Source organism: Hemiscyllium ocellatum, chromosome 26, assembly GCF_020745735.1.
Source record: "Hemiscyllium ocellatum isolate sHemOce1 chromosome 26, sHemOce1.pat.X.cur, whole genome shotgun sequence".
Classification (NCBI taxonomy): Eukaryota; Metazoa; Chordata; class Chondrichthyes; order Orectolobiformes; family Hemiscylliidae; genus Hemiscyllium; species Hemiscyllium ocellatum.
In genome coordinates, this window is record NC_083426.1 from 17,838,235 (window position 1) to 17,861,443 (window position 23,209).

The 23,209-nt window shown below is 40.0% G+C and overlaps 1 pseudogene; it reads right to left on the reverse strand.

The window, feature by feature from the left end:
- Window positions 1-4,174: 4,174 nt before the first annotated feature.
- On the reverse strand, window positions 4,175-21,963 carry LOC132828101 (acidic mammalian chitinase-like; annotated as a pseudogene).
- Window positions 21,964-23,209: the final 1,246 nt, after the last annotated feature.

Genomic DNA, 23,209 nt, shown 5'->3' on the forward strand with positions numbered 1-23,209 from the left:
AGTCCAGGTGAGGTCTATCCCACTTTATTAAGAGAAGCAAGTGATAAAATTAGCCTATTTTAATTTGAATGTTTAATTTCCTTAGTCCCATGTTTTTCTGTACTCACAGAAAAACATTCAGGTGCAGAGATGGATAAATAATTCAAGAACAATGATCTGTAGATTAGACCTACATCCTACACAGTGTTATGGACCAGGCCAGACCCCCTCAAATATTTCAAAAATGTAGCCCAGACCCTATATTTGCTTGTTGGTTTAAGCGGGTGTAGAGTGGATAATCCAGGAGTGATACAGCTGGCCCAACCACATAGTTTTATACTAAACAGAATTTATTTGCAAGATCACCAAATGAAACACAAACAAAAGAGACCAGAACGCAAAATAACTTAACCAATCCAAAAACCAAACTGATTATCCCAATTTAGTCATGCTATTCCAAATACTTGCAACTATCCCCAGAAACACCCCTTTGCGAAAAAAGGAAAAATCCAACACAGGGTCTTACAGAAGAGATGTCAGAGAGGGAGAGGATCAGCATGGACCTGCTTCTTTGAGGGCAGCAGCTTCACAACTGACTGCTTACTAAAACCAGAGAAAAGCTGAGCTGAGAGAACTGGCCACCCTCCTTTCATTGTACAATGTTCTTTTTTAAAACTTGAAAGCCTTTTGCTTGAAACAGTATTTTATAGCTATAATCAAATTGGTTCTAAAACCCTTCAAATCTAGCCACCATGGAACCTGGGTAAAAACGTGTCTTTATGACCATTCTAAAAAAAACCAAGGACAATATAATCTTGTTAAAGGAGCAGCATCATCTCAACAGACAAGAGGAAAGAGCAACAAAAACTGTTGCAGCTCAATAACACTTAAAACGCCTGACATAATCCATGTAAAAGGAACACGTTTGATCAGCACTCTGTTTACCATCTTAGATATTCACTCCCTCCATCACTAGTGCACAGTGGATCTGACGTTGTTATTGATGAAGAAACTATTAATGAAGAGACTCAGCACTACCTCCAGCATGCTAGTGCAGCCTTCAGTTGCCTGAGGGCAACAACATCAGGTCCAGCATCAAGATCATGGTTTACAGAGCTGTGGTGGTTCTCACCCTCCTAAAAGGCTCTGAGTTGTGGACTGAGACAGCAGACACCTCAGCTGCACAAGATCCTGTGATTCACTGGGAAGATAGATGCACTAACACCAGTGTCCTTGACTAGGCCAACATCCCCAGCATCAAGGCACTGAAAACCCTTGACCGACTACTATGGGCTGGGCACATTGTCTGCATGACCAACACAAGACTCCCCAAGCAGGTGCTCTAGTCCCAGCTCCAAAACAGCAGGTGAACCCAAGGTGGAGAGGTGAAGAGCAGCATTCCCACAGACACCTGGGAATCATTGGCCTCGGACCATCGAAAATAGAGGAGGAGCATCGGGGAAGACATCAAGCTCCTTGAGACTTCTGTCAGGAAAGCCAGGTGGAAATGGCATAAGGAGTGTGACCGTCCCATGACTACCAACTGCCTTAGTATAACAGAGCCTGTGGCAGCTACATCGGTCTGTACAACCACCTACAGACTCACCTTGAGAGTGGATGAGAGTTATCATCATCTGTGAGGGACCCGTGAACGAATAAGTGCACAGTGGCAGCTACATGTAACATTAACAAGATACACCACAGCAATTCTCCAAACCTTTATTGACAGTGTTTTCCAAACTCACATGCCCTAACAACCAAAGGAACAAGGTGAGCAGTCATGGGGTTAGCATCCCCTCTATGATCCTCTCCAAATCAAGCAATACTCTGACTTAGAACTGTATCTCCATTCCTTCACAATCACTTTGAATATAGGAGTTGGGAAGTTATGTTGAGATTGTACAGGACATTGGTGAGACCTCATCTGGAGTACTGTGTCCAGTTCTGGTCATCCTGTTCCAGGAAATATATTATTAAGCTGAAGAGGGTTCAGACAACAAATTACCAGGTTTTTGCCAGGAATGGAGGCTTTGAGGTATTAGGAGAGGCTGGATAAGCTGAGACATTTTTCACTGGAGTGTAGATAGTTGAAAGCTGACCTTATAGAGTTTTATAAAGTAATGAGGGGTATAGATAAGGTGAATGGCAGATGCCTTTTCCCTAGGTATGGGATTTCAAGACTAGCGGGCATATTTTAAGATGAGAGGAGAAAGGCAATTATCTTAGACACAGAAATCATTCATGTGTGGAATGAGCTTTTAGAGGAAGTGGTTGATGTGGCTACAGTTACCGAGTTTAAAAGACATTTAGCTAAGTACATGGGTAAGATATGTTTGGCGGGACATGGACTGAGTTCAGGCAGTTGGGAATAATTTAATTTGGGACATGGTTGGTATGGACTGGTTGAACCCAAATTGTCTGTTTCCGTGCTCTATGACTATACCACTCTATGACTAAGTTAAAATCCTGGAATTCCTGTAGCAGTACTATGGATGTACACACTCTAGAGGGACTGCTGAAGTTAAACGAAACAGCTCACTGCCACCTTTAAGGACAACTGGGGAAGAACAATAAAAGCTGGCCTTGAAGGATCTACTCAAATGTCAAGAATGAGTAAAAATGAATCCTGACACTCAGGTGGGAATCTAACAGAAAGCAATGTTTCCCACCAAAAAAGGTCTGTCAATAAATAAAAAGTTCTACCCTGCCCCATTCCCGTCTCACAAACCATTACTACTTTTCTACATAAAATTATTTTTCTTGTGAAAACAAATGCTTGCACAATGTGTAATATCAAAAGTGAAAAAAAGTCATATTTGACTCGAAACATTAACACGGTCTTTCTCCACAGGTGCTGCCAGACTTGTTAAGGTTCTCTTGCATTCCCTGTCCTGGGATCAGGAATGAGTTTGTTCTAGATTCTCTCTTGTGCTGAACCAAAAGTGTTTTCTCTGAGAAGATTAGAATGCTTGAAGACATAGAAATGCAGTGCTTTGAACTTGTGTCAAACTTTCAAACATCAGTTTCTGCTTTGAACTGTGTCAGATGGAATCCATGAAACTGAATTCTTTTCAACTGATATTGTACATCATTCATTCAAAAAAAAGTACCAAGCAAACTGTTTTCTGTATAAATCAATTATTTTATTTACTGTTTAAACTGCCATTCAAATCTTCATCTGAGACAAATTCATAATGGTCTTTATCCAAAAATTAATGTCACTTTGGTAATTACATCGAAGAGTAGTTGAAGCTGCATTTGTGCCCAATGAAGTTTGATTGCAGACCTGAAAAATAAGGATTATTTTAGTATTTTCCCTCAAAAGATAATACTCAAAGTCACATCACTAACCCATGGGGTGGCATGGAGCCTCAGTGTTTAGCACTGCTGCCTCACGGCTTCAGGGATCCAGATTTGATTCCACACTCGGGTGAATGTCTGTGAGAGTTTGCACATTCTCCCTGTATCTGTGTGGGTTTCCTCCAGATGCTCTGGCTTCCTCCCACAGACCAACGATGTGCAGGTTAGGTGGATTGACCATGCTAAAATGCCCACAGTGTCCAGAGATGTGCAGGCTAAATGGGTTATCCATGGAAAATGCAGGGTTACAGGTAGGGAGGCGGGGGGGGGGGGGTCTGAATGAGATGCTTTTGGAGAGTTGATATGGACTCAGTGGACTGAATGGCCTGTTTCCTCACTGTAGGGATTCTATGACATCAGTGGTATAACCAGCATATATATTCAATCTACTTTTTCATTATAATTATTTTCTTGCTCCTTCAAATAACTATGATATCAGAATACTGCAATGAGTGGTGCAACAGTTTAAGAAGGTGGCTAATTGTCAAAGGTAATTAATGGGTGGAAAGTTAAGGTTAGCCTTGCAAACAATACAGCATCTGATAACAAAAGGAAAATAACACCATCCGTGGGAGTATACCATTCAATTCAGCCAAAAGAAGATGAAAATATGTTCATTTGGTATACACCTTGTCAGGATTTGCTGAGATTGTACAACCAGCAAGCCATGTTTGGATTAAAATTTATCAGTCTGTCCATGTTGAGGTTCTGACAGGTTCCATTGTACTCCCACTAAAGACTTCATTGATATTTTACACCAAATGAATATTACTGATTTACACAGAATGTCTGCTTTCAGTTGTTACTTAGATGAGCAAGAATCCTTACCTTCTACTTATGTCCAGCTGCAACAGTCACAGCAAGGGTCAAAGACTAGACTAGTAGCACAGTGCTTGAGGTAGGTCACTCCATTTACACACTGGTAAAATTTGTTCTTGGCTTTTGAATCAGCATAGACACCATGAGCTTTGCCAACACAGAATCCACTTCCACCGCTGCCACTACCATTGGGAGCCTGCACAGGAGAAACAGCTGGTCGCAGTGCTGTTTTAGATGGGACGCAAACTAGAAAGAAACAAAATTCATAGATTCATCACTTGTTTCAAAATTGATCACAAACAAAGATAAGCATGGCCAGTCAAGGACAGATGGTACATTGAAACGTTTCAGGAAGAACTGTGGTATTACAAATAAGAGCAACTGAGAAAATCTTGTGACCTCGTTGCAGTGTGTTTGCTGCAGTGCAAAATTTGAGGTGTGTTTTAATTATAGATTTATTTTGAATTAATTTACACAATATGTGTGGTAGCTCCCATGGAACGCGCTCTGAAAAACCTGATAAAATTGCATCATGACATGTTATCCCTTTAAATTTCAACGCAATAGTGCAATGACCATCTTTGACTTTTTAGAGTGCCCATACACACTGGATGCAACACCCAGTACAAATTCTTGCCTTACCCTGTTAACAGTGTGATGAAGATTTATGACATTGAATTATTACCATTACTTGAAAATTTGAATTCTAGCATAGTTAGAACCGTGTTTTGCTTGGAGTTTGATTTGTATTCCTGTATTGCATGTGTTAAGAAAGGAGATAATATAGTTTTAGCTTTATTTTCATTTTTTGAGTTCTTTGAATGGTGAGTGGTTGTTTAGAATGTTGTTCACACAGATTTAATTGGGGTTTTTAAAAAAGTCTCTTGAGGAGAATAGATAGTGCTTCAGAAAACTAAGAGTAGAAGAGAAAAAAAGGATCATTGCCATTTTTCTCTGACACAGTGAGATAGAAACTAAGAAAAAAATATTTTCGAAAGGCAGAACAATCCAGAAGGTCAATAGGGAGATGGATTTCTGTCAATGGGAACAGGTCTATGGCAGCAATAATGTTATTAGTTTAACTGTCTCTAAAACAGTCAATGCAGAAGACCAGAAATTCTAAGTGGCTTAAAAAACTAATAAGAGAAAAACTCCAAAAACAGATGGCTTAAGATGTCAGCGGCAGGGCTGATAAATACGTGAACTTAGGAACACATTGAGAAATAAGTGATCTGCATTAGCGGGTTTGCATAAGAGTATCAAGAAAAGACATTATCTGAAGAAAATAGCGTAAAGTGAATACAGACATTTATCAGGAATAGACCAAGTTTAGCCATGTCAGATGAAAGACCAACTTTAAACTAGAAACAGGGTGACTCTTTACTGAGGTTTCACTATCTGTAAGGTTGCTGCTGAGAGTGAAAGAGCTGAATCTTTTTTTTTATTTAATTGTGACAGTTTCAACTATTTGTTACATGGTGTAAAATAGTTTGTGCTTTTTTTTCTTTTGTGTGTAACAAACTTTAAATACTTCTGTTAAAGGTATATTGGCAGATTCTAACAACTATGATCCATACTGGCCACCTTGGTAAACAAATAGAGAAAAAAATAAAAGTTATGGTCTGTGAAGCCACATTTTCACTTTGGGATCTGACTTGCCCAATATTACCATAAACAATGGATAAGAATGTTTCAGTATTTTACTGCCTGATTCATCCCTTGTACGGATTTTATGATCATAAACACTCAGCAATCTTGTATTATTCAGATTGTTGTATTTCCAACAACTTTGAAATTGAATTTTATTTAGTTAATCCAAATAATTGCTAAGTTATTTTACTCATTAATGATTGCTGACTTTGTGACAGCAACAATTAACAAGATCCAAGAGTAAAGAACCGTAACAATTATCCGCAGAGATTCCAAGCCCTGTGTGGAGGGTGTTGATGAGAGGGTAAGGTCCCTGTTTGCAGAAAGCACCAGAAACGTCATCCAGAGTAAGATCCCAGACCATAACTCCTCCATAATTATTGTTTCTCAGCCATTCAACCTGGAAGACATTGTTCACAAATTCACTTCATAAATTCTTGTTTGCAAGCAATTTTTGCCCCAAATACAAAGTAATGTTTACAATACACTGCAACTAAATACAAAAAAAACTCTTCTCAAATTGTGGAAATGCCCAAAGGTACCACTGCTATCTTCTTATAAGTACAGATACATTCTACTTTTATCATATACTGGAAGAAAATGAAACTTTTACTTTTATGATTTTCTCTCTCTTCCCTCCATTACAGACATTTACACCACACGCTGCATCCGAAAGGCTAAGAGCAATGTGGAAGACCCCATACACTCCTCATTCAAACTCTTCTCTCTCCTGCCATATAGCAGAAGATACTGGGGCTTTTAGTCTCTCAGGGCCAGACTGTGCAACAGTTTGTTCCTCCAGGCCATCAGGCTCCTTAACACATTATAATCGGGCTCTTTCCCATCTGAAATTACTTCATATTACTGCTAGAAAAATGTTTATTATTCATCATTCTTCAATTACACTGTAACGTGCGTGTTTTTCACTTCTTATGCACTTTATGCCATGTACGATTGTGTAGTTTGTGCTGTCCATGTAGCACCCTCAGTCCTGGAGGAACACTGTCTCGTTTTTACTGTATCTGTTGTATATGGTAGAAATTACAAATAAAAACTACTCTACTCTACTCTATTAAAACAGATATTCCATTTTCTTTATTCATTGACAGAATGTGGGCACACTGCATGTCCAGCATTTGCTGTTGATGCTGAATTAACCAGATGGCAATTAGGTCCTGGACCATATGTAGTCCAGAAGAAAGAACAAAGAAAATTGCAGCACAGGAACAGGCCCTTCAGCCCTCCAAGCCTGAGCTGATCCAGACCCTCTATATAAACCTACCACCTAATTTCTAAGGATCTGTATCCTCTGCTCCCTGCCTATTCATGTATCTGTCGAGATTCATCTTAAATGACGCTAGCGTGCCCGCCTCTACCACCTCCGCTGGCAATGCATTCCAGGCCCCCATCATGCTCTGTGTAAAGAACTTTTCATGTATATCTCCCCTAAACTTTTCTCCTCTCACTTTGGACTCATGAACCATAGTAAATTGAGTCACCTTCTCTGGGAAAAAAGCTTCTTGCTATCCACCCTGTCTATACCTCATGATTTTGTAGACCTCAGACAGGTCACTCCTCAACCTCGGTCTTTCTAATGAAAATAATCCTAATCTACTCAACCTCTCTTCAGAGTTAGTACCTTCCATACCAGGCAACATCCTGGTGATTCTCCTCTGCACCCTCTCCAAAGCATCCACATCCTTTTGGTAATGTCGCAACCAGAACTTGTACACAGTATTCCAAATATGGCAGAACCAAAGTCTTATAGAATTGTAACATGACCTGCCAACTCCTGTACTCAATACCCTGTCCAATGAAAGAAAGCATGCCATATGCCTTCTTGATGACTCTATTGACTTGCATTGTTGCTTTCAGAGAACAATGATCCTGAACACCTAGATCTCTCTGTATGCCAATTTTTCCCAGGACTTTTCCATTTCCAAACAGGTAAAGAGACAGATTTCCTTCCCTCAAGGACATTAGGGAATCTTTGTGCAGCAATCAACAGTGATTGCACAGTTGTGATTAAATGGATTTAGTTTTTTTTTGCTAAATTCACATTTCACCGTCTGCCATAGAATCCAGTGAATTTATCAGTGTACCACCACCTCCCCAATCATTGAAGTTGCTGTATTAGGGTATCTGTGAAATGAGATAGTTCAGAAACTGTCTCTGTTTCTTCCATACATTCATTTGTATCTTTGATACAAAGAGCTGAAATGACAGAAATATGAACTTCTCCCAATACTCTCCTGTCAGCGACTAAATCAGAAATAAAACCAGTGGTTAAAATGCATTTTAAAAATCCATCTTAAATTCAGAGTCACCCAACGAGCAAACTCAGCAGGAAAGGACAAACCATTTTCATGCTGTCACCCTGTTGGCAGTTTTCTGTTTTTCTCTTTCATTAAGGCTTAGAGTCAGGATTCAAGGCCAGCAATAAACACACTTTGTTTCACTAGGTGCCCGCTCCAAGTACCCAAGTCTAATGGTGTAATGAGACACGTCAAACATATTGCAACAAAGCAACAAGTAAAAAAAAACAGTTAATTAAAGATACCTTCTTTCCAAAACACTTTACATTGTCATATCCAAGCCATTCATTTTCTTTATATGCATATGGAACCATCTGTGGGGCATTCCATTTCATAGTGGCACTTTTCAAAAATGTACAGATCTGTCAAAAAGAGAGACCTTAATATTCAAGTCATCAATAGTTTCAAATGCTCGGTGGGTTGCAATGTTTTAAATGTACACTATTGGAAATTTTTACTTCACTTTTCCTTGTTAGTTTCATTCAGCTATTGACTTTGCTCCATTAAAGATCTCAAACATGGAAGAACTGTTGCTTGATAAGTTGGAAACTTATTTTTATTGGTAAATATGAAATGCTGAACCAATCCCATTGTGGAAAGTTGATATGATTTCTCACACTGATCTGGGGCATTGAATGCGTCAAAGATGCCTCTGGACTTTATACGTATATACAAGAAAGCAATTGATTTAAGAATTGACATCAAGACCAGCTTCCTTACCTTCCCAAAGATGTGGAACTGGTGAATGAAGTTGGCATGCAAACTATTAAGAATTAACTGCAATTGTTGTGTGAAACATCCAGGAATCAAGGTTGAGATTACAAAGGGATAAATCCTCCCCTTTATCTCTTTGTGCATTGACCAAGACTAACAACAATTGCTAGAGCAAAGCAATCAGACATATTTTTAATGGTGGAGAGTGTGCCATTATGTCTTTGTTGTCAGATGACATGTGTCTGAGCTCCTGTTCCTCTGACATTGAAGTTGGGTCATGATGTACATTGACAGATGATGGGATTGCGTGTCTTTGCTAAGAGCAGACTGCCTATCTTTTTAAAAGGGCCATCCCAGACACTTGCAGTAATCAAACTGCATAAGGGTAACATGATACATTATCAGATATTATGTAATCTATGTTGGAGGTTTGTATGATGGAGTAAATCTCACAGTAATCTTTGATCCTTATGGAGAGTAGAATTCAGTCCTTGCTTAGAGAACTTAGTTAGCAGTTGTAAATATAAATCGTATGGAATAAGGAAGGTCAATCAGTATCAATACTTCATAATATTCCAAGAATCCAGCTTGTCTGGTGTACTGCCCAGCTGGTCCAGCACCTGATGCTGGGGCTCCAAATCCGGTGTCAGATGAGGTCAGTCTGAAGATGTGGCCATATGTAGGGAATCCAACATTCAGTTTCTCTGCAGGTGCTCCATTGTCTTTCCAATAATTCATTGCATAGTTCTGCAGGGGAAAAAAACATGAAATGAGTACTGGAAGCACTTTGCAAGCAATCTGATTAAGGGTAGTTACCTAATTTTCAACAGTAATGATAAAACAATTGGATTTGATTTTCATGAATACGTACCACATTTTACTCCAAGTTGAGAGCACTTTGGGAATTTGGGAGAGGATAAAGAGGGCTATTTTCTACAGTGAAATGACTCCAGGGCCCAAAGAAATCATACGCCATCACATTTAAAAAGTCAGAACTCTGTATGGGAAGAAATGTAAGTTATACTGGATGTTTGTTTCCTAAAATAAATGTTTATAATCTGCATCATTAAATAAATGAGCTCTGACATTAAAACTACAGAAAATAAACAAAGTGTAGTATTTATATTGGACTTTTCACATTCTCACCATGTGACAAAGCAATTCATGGCTGATGTGACGCAATTCACGGCTGATGTGACACTTTCAACATACATTCACTGCTGCATTGGCATAAGTGTCCAATAGGACACCCTTCAACTCCTGGTAACTCCAATGACACTCAAGATATTGTCCAGGATAAAGCACTTTCCTTGATTGGCTCTGCACTCTCTGTTTACACCACAACATACACACAGCTAAATATGTACTATATATCAGGTGCATGTAGCAACTCTTTCAACAGCAAGCTCCAAGTGTTTGTGACCTCTGGCACCTTGAAGGATAAAGGTATTAGATGCATCTGAAGAGCACCGCATGCAGATACCCTGCCAAACCACACCCAAGCCTTCAATAGAACTATATTGCCAATCCTTCACTGGTACTGGGCCAAAATCCTTGAATTCCTTTCCTCTCATCACTCTGGGTCTACCAGCAACAAACGGACCACGGCAGTTCAAAATAGGGACTCACCCCTACATTTTCAAAGGCAGTCGGGGATTGGCAATAAATGCTGACCCAGCCAATGACACCCATACCTCTTGAAAGAAGGAAAAAAAAGAGTGAGCTGATGAATGAATGTTTGCCAGAGTACTAGAAGAGTACTTCCTTCAATATTGCTTTGAAAGATTTTCCACAATTTAACTGGGCAGGCCATATTTCATTATATCATCACAACTGGAAGGTGAATATGCAGCATTCCCTGAGCACTGCATTGGAGTTTCAGCTGGGAACAGATGTTTTTGTCCTGGATTTTGAACCTTGGACTGTCATACATAGAATGTTGCATTGTTGAGCCACCACTGAAACCCTTGCGCATTGCGGCTGTAAAGAACATTTGAGAATTTTTTAAATATTTAGCATCTGGACTATTCTGGAAATCGGAGTGGCAAATAAAAGAAACATTCTGCATAATGGCTGCCAGAGGATTGCTCCACTCAATTTCCTCACAAGCTTTGAAGCAAGTGGCTTAGATTTGTCTGAAACTTCCTGAGAAAGTGGTCGATGTGGCAACAAATGCAGTGTTTAAAAGACATTTGGACAAGTACATGAACAGGAAAAGTTTGGAGGGATATGGGCCAGGAGCAAGTAAGTGGGACTAGTTCAGTTTGGCATGGACTGGTCAGACTGAAGGGTCTATTTCTGGGCTGTATGAATCTACGACTCTATGAGACCTATTTAAATTCTTAAATGAACTCACACACCTTAATATAATGGATGGATCAAGGGGGGTAGCAATGATACCTGAGTTCAACCACATTTCTATGTACCAATATTCAAAATAGCCTGCAAAATGTGCCTCAAAAGTGGCCAGATACCCTACAATGATTCACTCAACAGGGAAACAATCAGAGAAAAGTCACTCCTATTAGTTGAATGGAAGGAAATGGGGAGGAACTGACCACAGGATGGAGGATCAGACATGGACCATGAGCCTATCAGTGGCAAACATGGGAGGGATTCTGAAATAACTCCACAGACCCCGATTTCCTGACACCAAGTCACCTTTTATTGACATGTGGAGAATCATTGAGATTGATCCAGCTGCCTCAGAGCCAGAGTAAATAGAATTTCTAACACTCCGGCTGATATCAGACAGACAGGGCTCCCTGATTGGACCAGATTAACAGCCCTAATCATGGAACTCATATTCTATGAAATCCATCTGACTGACCTTGTTACCATCACTACAGATTCAATCTGTGAATGAAGGAACAGCCAGAAGTTAGGAAGTAAGTGGTAGTTGTGATTAGGTCACTGCAGAAGCAAGTAGCAAAGGAGACCATCAGAGATGGCGGTCTTTTGAGGAAGCTGCAATCTGGGGTCACAATTGGCCAAGTCTGAGATAAAGAACCACATTTTGTCGTGGTTGTGATCTCAGACTGCCAGGTGAGGAGTGTAGGGGATCAGAAGCAAGTGCAATAGGGTTATCTGAGGTGATGGCAGAGCAAGGTGAAGAGGAGAAGAAGGAGCCAACTGGAGTGTGAGAGAAATAGAGACCAGAAAGAAAAGGGATGGGAGATGGAGGTTGCAACAGAAGGATAGAGGGTTATGCATGGTGGTCTAGGTAAAAAGATGCAAGGGGATTCTGGGGGAGAAGGGGAGCTACAAGGGTAGGAGAATTAGTCTCTAAATGGTGGGTGTAAAAGAAAGAGGCTGCAAGGTGATTGCAAGGAGTCTGCAATACTCAGCTAATTCAGATCCAAGAATTAATTAATTCCAAGGCAATATCTGTGCTACAAAGACCCAAACATTCAAGGAGCTCAGGCTTCATGAAGCTTTAATATGTAGACAAATACATCTGGTCGGAGAAAGTGAGGACTGCAGATGCTGGAGGTCAAAGTCGGACTGTGGTGCTGGAAAAGCACAGCAGGTCAGTCAGCATCCGAGAAACAGGAGAATTGACATTTCAGGCAAAACCCTTCATCAGGAATAGGCTCCATCCCTCGTCTCCATCCCTGTTCTCAAGACCTCTTTCCTTTACCTTATCATCACTGTTCCTCTCTCTCTCTCTCTCTACTTTTCCTGCTTCCTACCCCCCTCTATATCGCCTTGCTTCAAAATCTGACAGAATTAGATGATTTGTTTTTTGGATGACTTTCTATTTTCTTGCCAGACCATAGTTCTGCTGGCATCGCCTGACCAATGCATTCATGTCTCAGCATAGACAGCAGAGACTCAAAGCAATGCCCGGTACTATCTTCACCTGATGACCAGGAACAGTAAGAGGTGTCAGGATAGTGCAGAACAAGAATGGCAATACTAGAAACAATCTGAGCATCTTGAATAATGCTTCAATTAGAATCATTCAACTCAGCAACATCTGGGGTTTGAACAAAGTACTTATGAGTTCTTCATTTTCAGCTGAAAACTTATCAAATTTGCTGGAATGGAAAGAAAATAGAGAAAAACAATTTCTCTGCATAAAACGCCTGCAGGAATAATGTGGATACTTACTGTCCGACCTGAGCAATCTCATAGCCAGGATCAATGTTACTCTTCCCACCAGCAACTGCAGCAGAGAGCAGCAGTCTTGGTCTGCCAGGGCTTTTCCCCTCAGCTTCAAAGGCTGCCATCATTTCCTAGAAGTTAACAGTGAAAGAAGTCTCTCTTAGCAAAAAGTCACAAAAAATGGAGAAATATGAACTTCAGCCGAAAGAGTTTTCTAGTTTTGTAAAATGAATCCAAGTGTTTGACAATAATCTACTTAATCTAAGTCTGTAGTCAGAGTTAGGTTTCAGCAGAACCTAAATTAAAAGGTGTCAGAGCAGACATGCTTTTATTACAGTGGTTCATGAGGCTACAACCGAACTACTTTGCTCTCCAAATTCATATATTTTCACATATTAACATTCCACTTTTATGTTTCACCAAATCACCAAAACTGTATTTTACACCTGCTGCTATAAGCATAAGGCTAAAGGTCACGAATGACCTTCTTGATTGGCACAGAACAGGCTGTAGAAGCTCAAAGGCCTATCCTTGTACCTCTGTCCTCAGTGAGGACCTTGAAAGGAAATCTACATTCCAAACAAAGACTGAAAGATACTTTGGTTTAGCTAGTGAAATAAGCATCACGTTAAATACATGTGGCACTACCTGCAGTAACAGAGTGTAGGGGTGTTTGTCTAGTGTGGGGGGCTGCCTCTTGATCCAGGATATTCCCAATCAATATCCAAACCATCAAACCCATAACTGTGCAGGAAGCTAATCACAGACTTAATGAAAACTTGGCGAGTTCCTGATGAAGAAACCATTGCAGTGAATCTAGAGGAGGGTAGAATGAAACAATGTTGAATAAGTGCATTTTGTTTTCAGCAATTGTCCCAAGAATATTGAAGAGCTTCATATCTACTAAACTTGCAAACTGTATCGAAACACTAATTATATTACAGAAAAATATAATCGTAGATTATTGCATTGTTGCTAATAAATAGTTTAATCAATCTTTTGTAGGTGTTTTAACTTAAGTCTGTAAAAAGCAATCTTTCCTTTCAGACAAAGAGTATCCCACAAATCTCATTTGATTAACAATTGAGAAAAATTTAAAGATAGTCACAGCACACTCATTCACAGACAATCTGTGTAAACCTACATGGTCATTATTTCCAAACATATCTTTAAGACCAGCCTATTTAATATTATGCACAATTGGAAAAGGATTGACTTGTCACCCAGTACTAAAAAATTCATTCATCTTACTTCTGGGTTCCAAAGTTCTATCCTCCAATGGACAGGAGTGTCTTAAAGTTTCCCTTTCTGTAATAAAAATGAACAATTGCTCTTTTAGAATAAAGAACATGTACAAATGCATTAATGAACAATTTTGCTATGACTTAAAATCATTAGTGTCGGAAACTTTTACTGTTTTGTCCTTTCATTGTTAAATTGCAATTCAGCAGAAACACCTCTTGGTGGTAAAGGTCACCTGTTGGGAAGGTGACATTGAAGAAGAAAGGTGCTACAATTGTATCTCAGTGATGGAAGACAGAGGTTCCTCTGAGTAAAAAGCAGAAATCGGCGATTTGGCTCCGCAAGCCGTTTAATTAGACTATACCTGATCTGTTTGTGTTCTGAACTCCACATTCCCATCTACTGCAGATAACCTTTGATTCCATTGTCTCATAAGAATTTATGTAGCTCAGACTTAAAAATATTCAATGTTCTAGACTCCACAGCCTTCTAAGGCAGTGAGCTCCAAAGCTGTACAAACCTCTTAGAGAAATAGATCCCGTCATCTCTACCCTAAAAGGGCCACCCCCTTATTTTGCCCTGGCTCTGGATTCACCTACAAGAGAAAACATCATTTCCTCATCCAAGACCATAGAAGATCTTCAAAGTTTCAAGGAGTATATGTTTAAGTTGGTGGATGGCTGTCCTGCAAACCAGGAGAGATATAGTGGGCCATTGAGAAACATTTTGCTTTGTAACAATTCTGTGATTCTGTATATAAAGCACATTGCATTATCCTACATGGTCCCTTTTTTAAAATTCAATCACTGGTGTTGACATCAGAGGCCAGGCCAGTATTAATTTTCTAACCCTAATTGTCCTTGAGATGTTTGCGATCAGCAATCCTCTTGAAGCACTATAAGCTCATCACCAAAAATACATCGTTGTCCTCTAGAATTGGATAAATGGTGAGAGAGCAGCTTTAAAGCAAGAAAACAAAATTACTTACTATCAAATTAAAATACTGGGTGCAATGTTGATATTGTTAACAGGTATTGGCCATTGGTATGCTGATAGAAACAGTCAAAATGCAAAGGCCATCTCACTCACCCTTTTTTGGTAAACATCAGAAATTCCAGCTCCTGCCAAAGCCCAGCATTTCTATACATATACTCCACTTTATATAACTTATGTCAGCAGCAAGCACCTGCACACGATAAATTTCAATTTCAAGTGCAACATTTGGTGCATGTGGTAAGTATATTCTAGTTGCACACTAATTAAAATAACTCATTAGCTTGATTTATAGACTCGAGAGCAATGAATCGCATTGTTGAATGAATATTGCATGTTTTGATTTTGTGCATTTGGCACATGTTAATGCTGTCATGATTGTTCAGGCCATTGCCAGACCTATTATGTATTGACTAATGTCTGCCCAGAGAAAACAAATCAACGAAACTCAACTCCAACTATAAATGACCAATTTGGCTGGTCAGTCATATTGTGATTGTACATAACTGGGCAAAAGTTTTGAATATACAGCAAAATATAATAAGAATATCAAACTACACTAAATATTGCTAATACAATCACAATTTTTAGAGTCCAATTATACTTGTTTTTAAGGCCATTGAAAGTGTGGTAGAGAATCACATCATTCCATTCATAAGTGGTGATTTGATTATCCTTCATTCCAGTGAAAGCGTAGATCAGATGTGTGCACAAGCAAGGATCTATGTTCTCTGGCATATACTTCCCTGCTCCTGGTCTGTACTGAGCCCAGTTTGTAAAGTAACAAACCAGTCTGTAGGCAGAGCCTGCCAGAGATAACAAATGTCAATCAGCGCAGAGTCTCTACTCATTACATGGAGTTTACAAAAGCTTGAAAAGCACAAAGACTTACCCAGTTCCAGGCATGCCAACAAGACAATGCTGTAATGAAGAACATAGAATAAGTATCAACATTATGGTAGAAATGTGCTTAAAGTTTCAAGGGCTCATAATATTCAGAGTACTAAACAAGTAAATGGAATCCACTGATGCTCTATATTTGATCAAACTTTTTCTCAATTATTTGCTGCCCTTTATACACAGATATGAGGTCAGATCTATATGTGCATTGACTTGGATCGATCTCAAGAGCAATATCTCCTGCTCTACTTCTATCAGATTATGTATCAACAGCCAATTTTGGATGAACCTCAGCTATCTTCAATTGGAAAGACTGAATATGTCATCCAGAGTCCTCAATCCTAATTTACTCCTATCTCCTGACTACTGCCTCAGCCCAAACCAGCTTGCTGGCTTACTTGTGTCTTAGTCAATTCCCAGTTTCTCTTCATCTCAAAAACAGTTCTATTTACTCTGTCTCTGAGGGAGCTGGATCAATCTCAAGGACTCTCCACCTCTTCACCATTGCTCAATTTTTCTCCTATCTTACCCTATCTTCTGCTAATACCCTCATCAGCACTAATATATGCTTGCCACCTTCAAGCTCAATGGGGTGAAAATTAGGATCAGATTACTGCAGATGCTGGATTCTGTATTGAAAACAAAATGTGTTGGAAATCACAGAAGGTCAGCAGCATCTATGGAGAGAGAGCAAGCTAATGCTTCGAGCCTAGCTGACTCATCATCAGAGCTGAAACATTGCCCTGTTCTCTCTCTCCATCGATGTTGCCGTGATTTCTAGCATTTTTTGTTTTCAGGGGTGGAAATTAGATTAGTCCATCCCAAAACTGGATTTTGGGCCTTTGGTGCAGGTTGTCAGTGTCTGGTCTGTTCTGTTCCTATAAGCTCATCTTATAGGAGAAATACATTTTGATCAATGAGGGAGAGAAGAGTACACATTGCCATATCTGTGTTTCCAAGGGTAGCGTTCCTGCTCCTCCTGGCTCGGCAAAAATCGAGTGTTTTCTATATTTAAGGTGTTACAGAAATGTGAACTATTCTTTATTTGCATTATGCATTGAGATTAATACGATGCATTAATTCCCTAACACGGAGTCTTAATTTTCTGAACTGAATTGGACCTAATAGAAAGGGACTGAAAATGCAAGACCTTGTATTGATTGCATGTGGCTATAGAACGTACTAATTCTAATAACTTTTCTGTTTGATCTACCAGCCCAAAGTTTTGAATTGCATATTTACATTATAAAACAGCAGAAAACCATTGCAACATATGACATTCGGATTAGGAGCAGAATTGGGTAACTTAGCTCCTCATGTCTGTTCTGCCATTCAATGATCTGAATCTTCCAAATTCCTACTTACTCAAAGCCTTTCACCTCTTTGCTTATCAAGTAGTCATGGAAGGAGCAGGTGGTGGGGTCCATTTGGAGGTGGCAGAAATGTTGGCGGATGATGCGGTTTGTGTGAAGGTGAGGACTAAGGGGCTCTGCCCTTGTTGTGGTTGGAGGGTTTGAGGATGGAGGCGCAGGGTATGGATGAGATGCATTGGAGGGTGTCATCAACCACATGGGAGGGGAAGTTGCAGTCTTTGAAGAAGGAGGCCATATGGTGTGTTCTGCAGTGGAACTGGTCCTCCTGGAAGTAAATTAGGTGGAGGTGGAGGAATTGGGAATACGGGATAGCATTTTTGCAGGAGGTAGGATGGGAGGAGGTGTAGTCCAGATAGCTGTGGGAGTTGCTGGGTTTTTAGAAGATGTCAGTGTTGAGTCAGTGTGAAGACCAGTTCAGCCAAACAAATGAAAGTGTCAGTGGAAGGGTACTGGTGGGGTCGCTGGGAGAGGAAGAACGGAGGGATTGGAGGCCCTAGTAATGGTGGATGGAGGTGTATAGGAACTGGTTGTCCAAGGTAAAGATGAGGGGGGCAACGGAAATTAAAGTTTTGGAGGAGATGGAGGGTGAGGGTGGTGTCCTGAACGCATGTAAGGAGTTCCTGGATCAGGGGGATAGAACAGTATCAAGGTATGTGGAGATGAGTTCGATGCCGACTTGGCACCACCCTCATGACCTTCCTCCCTGTCCATCTTCCTTCACATCATTCTGCTCCACCCTCCTCTCCAACCTATCACTATGACCCCCCCCCACCTCCATCTACCTATCACACCCTCAGCTACCTTTCCCCTAGCCCCCTCTCCCCCCTTTATCTCACCACTTCCTTGATTCACAGCCTCATTCCTGATGAAGGGCTTTTGCCTGAAATGTTGATTCTCCTGCTCCTCGGATGTTGCCTGACTTGCTGTGCTTTTCCAGCACCACACTCTTGACACAAATACTCCATAAGTCAATTCAAATACAGAAGGGATGCTTACTGTGTTACAGCATTGCCTTATTAATGAGTTAGTAGGAATGAAGAATAGAGTCAGAAAACTGAAACGTGTCTCATGAAAATCAAGAAGTAGCGCTTGAGAAAATCTCAAGAGAAGTTGATGATTTAAAACAAAAATGGCTCTTTGTGGTATTGTCACAGAGCATTTAGTGGAGGAAGAGCAGGTGTATAATTCACCTGGACTGTTTGGAGTGCCTTTGACAACCTTGTACTGAGAGACGCTCGCTTCAGGCAGCCCAGCAAAGAATCAATTCCTTTATCGTTAAACTTGAATCTTAAGAAAAGCATCTTCACATTGTTTATTTCCCTCTTTAAATCCTATAAGTAAACTTACAAAATAAAATCTTAATAAATAATAATATTGGCTTAATGTTCCAAGAGGAAGCTTTGCCATCTTGCACCTCATGTGTTAAGGATATCAACTGTCACTTTTATACATAGTGTTTATCATTCATAGGAAATAAATCCACATATAGTTATCTATATCAGTGGAAAAAGATCAGTCATGGTAGGAAACAATAGTTATCTTAATTTCGTAATATTTACTACATCATCTCATGAATAACAACATATCTGCAAAGTCACCCAGGGTTTTGACCTTCATTACAATTCCGAGCTTGCTTTTATACCATAAATGGGGAAGCTCAAGCTTCCCACGTTATTGTAACACAAGAACAGCAGGAATACTCTGTGCTTTGTCTTCAGGTAAGTGTGGGCCATCCTATTGGTTAGTGTCATGGTGTGCTGGAAGGGTTTAGCAGACTGTGAGTGAACTGCTAGGCAATTCAAAAATCATTTTACAATATGAGCAGGACCCCAATTTAAATAAATTACTTTAGACTTCGAATGCTCCCAATGCGTATGTCTGAAAATAGCACAATTATTTTAACCTGCAGAACAAAGTTACATAATTAGCCTGAAAATGGGAGGTAATGGTGTAGTGACAATGTCACTGGACTAATATTGCAGAGATATGGGCTAATGCTCTTGGCGGGAGCGGGGGGGATGGGGTCACTCGAGGTGAGGTGGAGGGGGGGAACAGGGAAGTATCTGGTGAAATTCAAGTTTAATTCATAAATCTGGATTTTCCCAGATTCATTTATCTCTAAATAAAATTGCTTTAGTTGGCTTTTTCAACATTAACAAATATGGAATAACAAATCTACATGCACGGCATGGTGGGTCACTGGTTAGCATTGTTGCATCGTAATGTCAGGGACCCAGGTTCAATTGCAGCCTTGAGTGGCTGTGTGGAGTTTGCACATTCTCCTGTGTCTGAGTTGGTTTCATCTGGATGCTTCAGTTTCCTGGAGGTGAATTGACCATGCTAAATTGCCCATGGTGTCCAGGGATGTGCAGACTGGATGGATTAGCCATGGGAAATGTAGGGCTACAGGTGGACCTAAGTGGGACATTATTCGGAAGGGTGGTTTGGACTCATGAGCTGAACAGTCTACTTCCACACTGTAGGCATTGTATGATTCTAAAAGTGTTATTTTTATTTTAAAATGTTTTTCTTTTTTAAAAATATGTTAAAAGCTAATACTGAGAAAAGCTCTCCCTTCTCTGCTTGACACCGGGTAAAGGTAAATTAATGAAAGGCATGTATTGCACTTTATAATTCTACTTGCAAATATTAAAGATTTGTGTTCAAAGACATTGTATAGTGTTTATTTCTTTCATCATTAAAACACATTAAAAATGAAGAGAACAGATATCAGATCAAAAAAGCAGTAACTGAAAGGGCTGTTAAAACAAATATAAAATGTGGCAGATAATGTTATTGCTATAAAGAAGGCAATTAATAGTCAATAGTGTCAGCCAGCGCCAAAGTAACCACAAGCATCCACCTCTTCCACTAGGATTAATGAGACAGATGTGACTGTGGCTACCATACCTGGAAATGTTACAGAGCCTGAAATCCTAGATGAAGAAAATAGATCAGTCAATCCAGTAATTTCAGTCTCTGGGGAATCTTGACTAACAATGATACATAATTTGGATGCAGGAAGGAACTCTGGAATGTCAACAATGAAATAACATTTTTTAGAAATCAATGCAGTAATTCAAAAAACAATCAAATTACTATTCATAAAGTCTATTTCCTTCCTGGTGGTGGGGTGCAGGTGGTCTGGGGGGTAGGGGAGGGTGGTGGTGGGGTGTGGGGGATGTGGGGGTGGGGGAAGAGCGTGGTGGGGTGTGGGGGTGCAGGGGGTGTGGGGGAGGATAGTGGTGGGATGCAGGGGTGCGACAGAGGGGAAGGGGTGGTGGTGGTGTGTGGTGTGTACAGGTTGGGTGAGTGGGGTCATGTTGGTGGTGGGGTGCAGGGGTGTCAGGGTGATGGTGGTTGGGCTCGGGAAAGGTGGTGAGTTGTTCTTTGATGGTTTAACTTTCCATTTTATTGCATTGTGAAGAAAGATGTAGAAAGGCTGATTTGGTTTAGCTGTTTATTGCTGTGTCATAACACTAGTAGTGGGTTTAGCGATTGGTGAAATCTTGTACGAAATCAAAATCATGAAAATTCTGAGGATCCCAGAAAAGCTTTTCTTACATATTTGAAGAGGCAATGTGCGTTAATGTTGGATTGACAGCTGGAAGAACACATGAGTTGGGCCAAATGTACTTGTGGCATGGTCTTGAACAGGTTATAGCAGTTCTGTGCGCATAAACAGAACAGACGTTAGATGAGCTTTTAGGGGAGGATATGAAACTGTGGATTGTCATATAACAGGAACATTTTTGATGTGACAGAACCCATTGCTGTTTGGTCTGCCAGCCATATGAAACAGCCTGGAAGCTGTGGATCTGGGAAACCATCATACCTGCCGATACTAAAAGGTGATGAACTCATCTAGCTCATTGCTATAAAGAAGGATCTACTTCTTTATGACTTGAGAAAGCGATATATTTCAGTTTATCTCTCAACTCTGCAGCAGGTCCTCCAGATTTTGGTCAGTTAAGTGTTGTTGCTTATTATTGATATGGGTCACTTGATGGTGATTATCTCAGTGAAAAGGTTGCAACTTCTTTTGAATTCAAAGAGCATGGTGATGAAAGTACAGCCCACAAGGTGCTACAATATCCAGGCTATGACTAAAATGTTGACTTCAGTGACTGCAGTTATACAATAATGCAACAGGCACGGAAGGATAGCATGCAGCTGAAAGCTCAAGAGAAAAATAAGTATTTTATATATATTTCATCTGGTGAACATTCATTGAATCTTGTTGGCTGTGCTACAGTTGATTATTTCCAAATGCAGTGAATTATTTGTTGCTGTGCAACAGGTATACATACTCATCTCTGTTGTTACAAACCTTTACAGGTCTTGATTCCACCATACCAGAACATCTCTGTGACAATAGGTGGGACTCTTACTGCGTAAGAGAGTTCTGGTTCAATCCGTTGATGCTCTTGCCCATTTCTATGCTGATGGTAATACAAGGAAAGAAGCAGGCATTCTACAGAAGAACCTGGAAGTTGGGAATTTGTGTTCATGTTAGAACATTGTCATCGTTTGTTAGGTCAGTAACCTAACATTCTATAGGATGCAAAGAAAGCTCTTAGCAGATGTGCAAAGCTTGACACAACATTCTCTAACTCCTTAAAAGAAACCCAAGAAAGTTTTGATGAAGTTGAACTCAGGCCTGATGTTGACAACAGAGATAAGACCACAGGAAAAATAAGAAAAGAAAATGTCAATAATGGGGATACATGTAATGGTTTTGAAACACTTTCTCCACCAGAGAGAGGTTTCAAGTGACATTTTCCATTCCTATGATGGGTGCACTTGAAGCCAACTTGAAGGAAAAGCAATAAATTGTTGCAAATAATTTTTCAGTTTTGGTTAATTTAGATGACTCAAAAAAGGAGTTGTCCGTAGGTGTAAAGCTGACAATGCTGGTATTAACCTCATTGGGGAAAAAAAACATTTCAAAGTTTATATCATGGAAAATTATTCAGATAAAGGATATTTTATGCCACTAGGTCTTGTATTAACTTATCATCCAAGATAAGGTACAATTGGCTTTCCCATATATAGAAGTAATATTTCAGTTTTTTGAGTCAAGTAATAACAAACAGCTCAGAAGGAAGGTCATTTTCACTGCTGGAAAACATTGAGGTTCGATTGTGGATAACAACACTGCAAGAAAAGCAGTGCAGCACCAACCATATGCATTGAAACTTTATAGGTTATCATTTGAGAACATTACCATTGCCTTTGCTGTCAAAAATCATGAAAGAAAATTGTTCACTTTCATGTAGATTGTATTGCTGCTTCCCTTTAGTAAGTTGTGATGTGCATAATCGTTCTTGTTTGCTGTACATTAAAAACTTTCATTAGAGGGCATCCTGAATGGGGAGGATGAGCAGCCAAAGACTGGTGCTCATTGGTACCAATGACATAGAGAAAAATAGGGATGAGGTCCTAAAAGCAGAATATAGAGAGTTAGGAAGTAAGCTGAAAAATAGGACCTCAAAGATGGAGATTTTGAAATTATTACCAGTACCACATGCTAATTAGGATATCTTGAATGAACATGTGACTAAAGAGATCACATGAAGGGAGAGTTTCAGATTCCTGGGGCATTGGGACCAGTTCTGGGGGAGGTGGGACCCATACAAACGCGATGGGTTACATCTGGGCAAGACTGGGACTGATGCTGTAGGGGGAGTATTTGCTCGAGTGGTAGGGGAGGATTTGAACTAAATTGACAAGGAATGGGAAGCTATGCAATGGGGT